This window comes from Physella acuta, unplaced genomic scaffold (genome assembly GCF_028476545.2).
Source record: "Physella acuta isolate Inbredline_101_S28 unplaced genomic scaffold, ASM2847654v3 ptg001473l, whole genome shotgun sequence".
NCBI lineage: Eukaryota > Metazoa > Mollusca > Gastropoda > Physidae > Physella > Physella acuta.
Genome location: NW_026732988.1, coordinates 40,615 through 50,045, shown reverse-complemented (window position 1 = coordinate 50,045; position 9,431 = coordinate 40,615). Strand labels below are relative to the sequence as shown.

Below are 9,431 nucleotides of genomic sequence, written 5' to 3'. Positions count from 1 at the left end.
GGCGTAGCGAGGTCGGGTGTCACCCGGTGCGGCACTTAATGGTGTCACCCCCCCCCCCCCCCCAGAGGCATAGAGACCCTTCCCAGGGACAAACTTTCAAATTTTCGATTTGCACCCCCCCCCCTTCAAACTTTCGATTTGCACCCCCCTCGAGTTTTTCTCTATATATTTTGCTATTTTTTGCCTTGGTGTCACCCCCCCTAAATGGTGTCACCCGGTGCGGTCCGCACCCCCCGCCCCCCCCCCCCTCGCTACGCCCCTGAGGATTAGTAATTATAATTGTCAGTCACAGCAATTTTTTGTTTAGAGTTTAGCTTCCTACAGTTCAAGAAAGAATATATTTATAGGTTTACATGTGTATTTGCTAGAAGGCAAAACATTTTTCACTGTATTTGTGTCAGTAAACTAGTGTGGTCGAGTCAAATAATCTCGAGTTCCAACCCTCGGCCAGTTGAGGCTCGACAGCGGGGTACAGCAACTCTTCGATGAGAGACAACTCCAAAATCAAACTACTGCTGCCTTGTTGTTCTTGGTTGGACAAAGGATATGAAAGCAAATCCAAAAAGAAAAGCAGGCTGAAATCGTAGCCAATGGCCTCAATGACGCATAACAATATGACATTTAATTCTCAATTGTGTTGAATGGAATCCCTTCCAGTACTAGAATTAAGAACAAAGATAAAAGAAGATCAATGAACCAGCTAATATGCCACTAAAAGTATTACCCATCTTCTTAAACCTGAACCATTCAATATAATACTAAAACTATTACCTATCTTCTTTATCTTCTGAAAAAGGCTCTAATTCAGCTGACTGATCCGATTCCAGCTCTTCTAAATAATTGTCTAACGCTGTCATGCCAATACAGTAGTCTTTCTCCATTCGTGACCGTAGCTCACATCGCTTGATATTGGAATAAAAACATATTTTTAGTGGCCTAGTTGTAGAGCACTCAAATTAGAGCTTTTAAAACTTTTACTTTTAAAACTTTAATATTAAAATCTGTAATAGTAAAAAGTAACAAAAAATAAATAAAGAAAAGTATTTAGCAAACCTTGTGTTGAAAAACCTGGTTAGTTGCTAAAGTCGAAACAATCAAGCAGCTAGTTGCAAACACGTAAAGCTTCGTCAAAGATTTGAATTCCATGATCAGCTTCATAAGTTAGAACCAGTTACTTGATTGTTACGACTTGTTTCGTTCGTTGTTAAGAATTTTTAGGCATTACTTTTTTTTTTATAGAGTGGGGATCAGGAAGTAAAATGCTATTGGTTGAGGAACCACCAAGGGAGTATCCAAGTTGTCAATACCGGGGGTGGCTGGTAGTTAAAAATGAGCCTGTTTCCGTTCTTATATATATATATATATATATATATATATATATATATATATATATATATATATATAAGCGGGGGGGGGGGGGGCGGTAGACTTTTTCTAATTCCCAACCCCCCTGAAGAGATGCCTGGAAGAAACACTGATTCTAATACTAACCAAAGCTCATGCAAATTATTAACCCCTTTTGTATTGTAGGTAGGAAAAATTTTTTTTTAAAAATAGTTTTATTTTCTGTTCTGGTAAGATGTGTTTTTTATAATTGATATTCACAAAAAAAAATTAATACTTTGTTGGGCATCCTGGTGTGCTTACAATTCTACTTGCTCCATCGCTTACTTTCTAATAAGACAGGCCTACTAAATGGATTAGGGGGTGTTGTCTGTCACTGTCACACAACAGCTACAACACACATTTGAAATTATGCCAGAAACTGAATTTTAGCCTTATGGTAAACTTTATTTATTATGTAAATTGTAATATTATTGATCTATATAGCCTACTCAATGTTGATCGAACTCAGTATATAATTTAGACTGGAAATAATCTTTTCAGTGACATTTTGAGAGAGATGGTAGACTGAGACAGTGGCGTAGCGAGGTCGGGTGTCACCCGGTGCGGCACTTAATAGTGTCACCCCCTCAGAGGCGTAGCGACTCTTCCCGGGGACAAACTTTCGATTTGCACCCCCCCCCCCACCCCCTCAAACTTTCGATTTGCACCCCCCTCAAGTTTTTCTCTATATATCTTGCTATTTTTTGCCTTGGTGTCACCCGCCTAAATGGTGTCACCCGGTGCGGTCCGCACCCCCCCCCCTCTGGACTGAGGTATGACGTCATTTTAAGTATGAGGTACCGCTTGGCCAAAGCGCTAGACTACTAACCTAAAAGTCTTAAGTTCAGTTCCGTGTTGATTTCACTGAAATGTACCACCCAGCTCTGATATGTACCTAACTCATGTCTAACGAGGATTCTTTACTTTACTTTTTACACAAAAGTTGATAACTTTTCCCCCCACCCCCACCCACGGAGTTGACCGCTCCACTACCCCACTAAGTAGGTACGCCTCTGGTGGGGGAAAAAATTCAGATTCAGGAATTAGCAATTAATACTTCAGCATTATAACAGCTATAAACAGTTTGAAAAACGTGAATGGCATAACGATTCGATGAAAGATTTATTACGTCACTTTCTCAGAAGAAAGACGGAAATAGTTCTACCGCGAAATGACGAAAGGAAAGTCCGTCTCGCAACCAACACTTTCGTCACGTGTTAGAAATATTAGCATTAACAACTAACTAACCATTTGTCCGTTTTCATTTAACAATGTCTTTTTATTTGTAATACTATAGTTAAATTTATTAGATTTTTATCTTATAACAATTAACCTAGGATTTATACCACAAGTAATCGACTAAAATCTATTACGTGTCGTTTTTGCGGCGTAATTGTATTTCATTATTAGTGCTGTCTTCGAAATGCATTATTTGAATTTAGATGTACTTAAAGTACTTACTATGTGTTACTGAGTGGTATTTTCATTAGGATAACTGGTTTAAGCCTGCCTGACAATTAAGGAGTCATCGATTGATGGAGTCAGCACAAAAGAAAATATATAATTTTAGACACCTTGTTCGCGAGCGACAAATTCGGATTAACACTTCCCCCGCACCCCAACCCACCCCCACCCCCACGACCGATGCGGACCGATTTTTTTAGCCCCTATCCCCCTCCCAAATGTTTTTTTTTTTACAGACCATGGTAAACTTCGCTTTACTGTGTAATTATTGGTTTTTACAATAAAAAAACAATGTTTTAAATATTTTAATGTTTGTAACATAACACAAGCTTATGTCCATTTGTTTTCAAAGTTTCAAACACGTGAACATACTTTATTATAAATACCAGCTGTTCACGTGTACACGTGTCTATAAATCAAATTTTACCCCCCCCCCCCCCACCTCCACCTGGGTGACTGCTGACATAACCAGTATCGCTAGCCTAATAACAGGCATACAAAAAATATTATTTGAATTTGTAAAGGCTATAAAAAAAAGTTACAACGTCGAGTAAATCCCAACTAAGTTTGTAGCCGATATAAAAAGGTGAATAGATTTATGTTAAAATATTCAGCTTGGTACATAACACGAGCGGATCAATACGTTTCTTTTATTATGATAAATGTTAAAGTTGGGGTGGACATGATATAAGACCTAAATTTATTAGGTGGATCTTTTATATTTTATTGTTCAATAGGCACGATTGATCCAGCCATACTATGATTCCGTGTGTGTGTGTCTGTGTGTGTGTGTATGCGTGTGTGTTTGCGTGCTTTCGTTCGTGTGTGTGTGTGTGTCTGAATGTATGTGTGTGTGTGGTAAAGTTTAAATAAAATTTTAAGATAAATATCAGTAGTGCTGAGGTCTCTCATTCATAAAAAAATGCAACTGGGTTAACTCTAAACTCATCGGGGCCCACTTCAAAGGTTTACAATCGCAGACTATAATTATAACAACAGAAGTTTTCACTTTAGAGAAACGCGCGCTGAAAAAGACAACAATATAATTTAGTCATAAATGTGGTACACCATTTTTAAATTAAAATGCAACGAACTGTAGCAAATGCATCGTAGAAATGTGTAATATATGACTACCATATATTTCTTATTACTTTTTGTATATCATGCACTCTATTTATTAGCTGTATTCTATATATTATATTTCAACTTTTCGAGCTGTTTTTATTTTATTGTTTTGTTCTTTTTTTTGCGAAGTGGATAGATCTTATCACACAGGCCAAAAACTAATGTGGAAAATGTAACTTATGTGTTGATTGGTCAAATCTGAGTTATTACATGGTCAACATTTACTCAAAGTATGAAGTTAACTTAGTAACATGACTGTTCAGATGAGAATTTCACAAAGGCCCTAGCGTTGATTGATATGTCCGTTAACTTCTACTCTATTTCCAATTTACCTCTATTATTTCTGAAATGAAAGACTTGAGTGGCACAAGGATTTGTTGTAATAAGACTTGAGGTAATCGAAAACTTATCTAGTTTAGCGATAGAGAATAATTGAGTAGGTATTAAATCGAACATGTCTACCTGGCATGGTCATTAAGAAACACCTGATGTGTTATCTCGTTTGCTTTTCTGGTGCATTGGCAAACATAAGCTGAATCACAATACACATACATACTTACGCTCACATACATATACACACATATTCATACACACATGCATACATACATATACCCACATAATCACATACACATACATACACCAATACATAAATACAGACATATATATACACATACATACACATACACGCACATACACATACAGACATACAGGTGCAAATACATATACACACATACATACATATAACCACATACATATACTCATAAATACAAAAATACATAAATACGAGCATGCATACATATATACATAAATACACACAAATACACGCACATACATCAACACCCATTTATTAACACACGTATACATTTGCAAATGTCTGTGAGCTGAATGTGTACATATGTAAATATGTATATGATGTCTATTGTTTATTATTATTGTAATTGCTACCAAGAATACACGCTTGCCTACAACCACTAGAAACGAGGTACTATAGCGACAGACATATCAAATGCGAGCTGACGTAGAGGCCCTCCAGAGAAAACGGAGACGGAATGGTCACACACACAGAAAGCCTGTATCCAGTGTAGAGTCTGTGGAAGGGTTGTACCACTTGATTCACTACCATGTGAGAATAGCACTAACATGTGAGGATACCACTACCATGTGAGAATACCACTACCATGTGAGAATACCACTACCATGTGAGAATACCACTACCATGTGAGAATACCACTACCATTTGAGAATACCACTACCATGTAAGGATACCACTACCGATTGAGAATACCACCACCATGTGAAAATACCACTACCATGTGAGAATACCACTACCATTTGAGAATACCACTACCATGTAAGGATACCACAACCATAGGCCGTCGTTATGCCTTTACATATATCAACGACACAGGCGACAATTAATCGATTTGATGCATATGTTTTTTTTTCGTTCCAATATTTATTAAACTACTGGCCTCATCGATTCTGCTTTTAATTACCGTCCAAATGTACGTCTCACGAATTCACCCTCCCATCTGAGTCACATAGGTCACACACATCCCTTCCACTAAGACGATCAAGACTAGAACTAACTCACACACAATACAAAGCAACCAGTTTGTACCCAAAATGTCATCATCTTTCCTCCGTGTCATCGTCCCATGCGTTCATTATATCTTTCCCCCCAACATTCGTTCGCACCAACATACCCTGATTAAACATACATCATAACATCCAGCATAACAAGACAGGGCAAAAGGAAAATGGGCAGATCAAGGAAGACCTGGAGACGTGACCTGGAAGAGGACACCAAGACGATTGGATACACCTGGGGACAGATGGAGAGACCAGTCTTGGTCAGAGTTGTTTGGAAAGCTTTTGCCATCGGTATATGTACTTAAATTCCCCGTCTCACACAATGGTTATGTTTTATTTTTTAATGAACTTTTTTCATTGACAAATAAAATAATATTACAAACAAATTCTGTGCACTTGAATCTTTTTAATGATAATCAAACGTAACAACAGAAATAGTACTAAATATTTTTACAATTTCTCTAGTCTGTGTGGATGCTGTAACTACCAGGTTGTTACATTCTAAATCATATCCAAAGTTTTTTTCATTCTGCTGTGGCCCAAGTACTGAAATAAGTTAGATTCTAATTAACATGTAAGTCAGGTACACTTATTTAACTGGTCAAATTAACAATTCATTAACATTCAAACAGTTAATTTGTGTTTTTGAATAAAAACCATACACATTTAAAGCCATCAATTTTCTATTTGAACTCACCTTTAAGGCCATTATACTTCTCTTTGAACTCACCTTCAAGGCCACCATTCTTCTATTTGAACTCACCTTTAAGGCCAGTATACTTCTAATTAAACTCACCTTTAAGGCCATTATTGTTCTATTTGAACTCACCTTTAAGGCCATCATACTTCTATTTGAACTCACCTTTAAGGCCACCAATCTTCTATTTGAACTCACCTTTAAGGCCACCAATCGTCTATTTAAACTCACCTTTAAGGCCACCAATCTTCTATTTGAACTCACCTTTAAGGCCACCAATCGTCTATTTAAACTCACCTTTAAGGCCACCAATCTTCTATTTGAACTCACCTTTAAGGCCACCAATCTTCTACTTGAACTCACCTTGTCAGCGTTGTTCTATTCCAACTCACCTTTATTCCTTTGGAACCTACATTTACGACACAAGTACGGGTTTGCAGGTGAGTGAATTTGGGTCGCAGACGAACCCATCAGGGCAGACGGCACAAGCTGGATCTTCCAGCACCAGAGGACTGCAGGCGTCACCTGGTTCTAAAGATAATTGATATTATTTCATTTTTCTGTATCGACTGCTAGTAGTTGAAAAGATGTTTTTTTCTTTTTTTTTTCTTGCAGATAATCTTTTGGAGTAGTTTAGCTGAGAAAATATATTTAAATACTTAATAGAGGCTAAGATCTGCCGACAATTAGATTTAGGGAAGGGTTCACAACGACTTTCAATGTATGATAAAACTCAGCACAGTATTTTGAACTAGCTAGAATTCCGAATCTTCATAAACGGATCGTGCAATACATTACATCAATAGTGTCTAAAGTGCTTTTAGAAACTTTTTAGAAAAAAATCCAGAAAGAAAAGCAGGCTGAATTCGGAGTCAACGGCCTAAGTGGCGTTTAACAAGTTGACACGTATACTTAATTTTGTTTGGGGAAATCTTTTCCAACAATAAAACTAAGAACGTGGAAGATAAAGAACTGTGTAGTTTTTTATGACCTCAATGAAAGCAAATCACAACAGTGTGTGTTTTGAAAATAAATGACAACAAAACGAAATTACCTGAAAGAAAAACTCAGACAGCATTGGGCTACGTTAAAACATATCGTGTATCGTATTTTATCGGATTAACTAGATTTAAAAAACCATAATTATAAATTATTTTCCCTTACTGAGAAGAGTCCTGCACACGTCACAACATCCACAGAAACCGCCCTTGGGTACTATTTTCCCGTTGCATACGTCCGCCGTCACATCGGTACAAGGCATTGTATTGCATATGCCTGGTGTACATACAATGGCATGACAGGCGCCGAAAAGGGCCAGGAATGATACCAGAACACACAGAAACATCTTGTTCATGCTTAAAATAAACCAATGTTGAAATAATTTAAGATAAGTTTTGCAATATATTTCGAAAAAATAGCATTATGGTTCAGCTAACAAAATCCAGCTTCATTAGCAATGCATGTTAGAACCCATCGTCATTTGTAATCAACTTTTGTGTTACTATAATAAATAAAAATACATCAAGAAGTGAAAAAACTCTTATCATGTTGTTTCAAGTGGCCCCCCTCCCCCCGAGAGAAAAATATCTGAAAGAAACACTGGTTACAAATCAACAATTACAGAATTAAATAATTAGATACATAACATCTGTTGTGTTTTAACTTGTGCAACGCATATTAGTGCAATCATACAAAGCTCAAAAATCTTATCGTAATTTCAAACAAACAGTAATATCGTAACTATAGTAAAATTTCAAGCAATGTATTTTTGTGTATTGATAAGGTAGTTTGATTTAAAAACCTTAAGACTTACTTGTTGGAAGATTATAACACAGCGTCTAAAATGGCACAGAAAATGACTGCTACTGAAGTTCCTCGTGGCAAAATGTTAAATGCAGCAAACGATTAGCTTAGTAATAGCCTTTTAGCAAAAACATTATCAGGGGCGTAGACTTATGTTTAAAGAGCATTAATACTTTTCTGTACGCATGAGAGACAGCTAAAATTAATTTTATCTTTTCAATTATTGTTTTTCCAAATTTGTTGTTAAAAATACTTTTTTTAATGTATTTCGACTCTCTGCTCATTTAAAACATATGACTTACATTATGAATTAATTTTTCAATTAATGAAACTGTGAAATACTTTACCCCCCACCCTCCCCCAACCACCCCGGAAGATCTATTCCGCCACTCCTTTCCCCCTCCCGATAACATCAAGAAACACTGCTAAAAAATAAGCTTTCCCCTTGTGGCCGAACTACTTTTTTTATAATCTGCTACATTAAAAAAAATTACTAGATATTTCACGTATTAATTAAATTATTTAATTTTCTTGAAAGATGTTTCTAATTTCGGCGTTTTCGATTTTTCTTTAGTAGTCACAACATTACTAACCCCACCTCCTGAATGAAACGTTATTTAAATAGAGAATATTTTATTTGTATCAGTGCCCATCCTCCCTTCTCGAAAATATAGTCCTCCCACCCCACGGGGAAAAAATACAGGGAAAAAGCACTGGCCTAAAGACAAAGTGTGTGAGGTGAGGGGGGGGGGGGGAGTTAGGGGGGGGAGGGTCAGATGAATCTCTGAATCTCACTTGAATATTTGCTACCTGAATGTCTGAACAAATAAAATGTGACGTACACGTTGGATAATGTCCTGATGTAATTAAAATCTACCTGTTATCGTCATTTAACCAACCACATATTTTTTAAACTCTAATTAAAAAATATTTAATTTACCGAATTCGTTCGGGTCTCATTTAAATGGAACTTTAACACAGGCACTTGTATCTTTGAATTTACAATGTACGGTAAAACAATTATTCCATGTCCATGTTATTTCAAGAAAAATGTGATCCGACTTTGCAGATAAGCTCCTAGCAAATTAAAATTTTTATTGCATTTGCAATTTATTTGACAACACAATTACTTACCACCTGCCCAGTAAATTGCATTTGCAGAAGCTAGATCGTTTTATAAATGTATAATATATATATATATATATATATATATATATATATATATATATATATATATATATATATATATATATATATATATATATATATATATATATATATATATATACACCAACGTATACATATGTGTTTACATGTGAAAGTATGACTTCGTGTCAGTATGTATATGTATGTAATTGTGGTA

General features: G+C 36.2%; 1 long non-coding RNA gene across 1 annotated transcript; it reads right to left on the bottom strand.

Moving 5' to 3' along the window:
- Nucleotides 1–5,954: 5,954 nt before the first annotated feature.
- Nucleotides 5,955–8,179, bottom strand: LOC131928190 (uncharacterized). Its single transcript, XR_009383739.1, has 4 exons — nucleotides 8,079–8,179; nucleotides 7,430–7,620; nucleotides 6,658–6,796; nucleotides 5,955–6,114 (listed from the first exon to the last, which is right to left on the bottom strand). It is a non-coding gene; the product is annotated as an uncharacterized LOC131928190 (long non-coding RNA).
- Nucleotides 8,180–9,431: the final 1,252 nt, after the last annotated feature.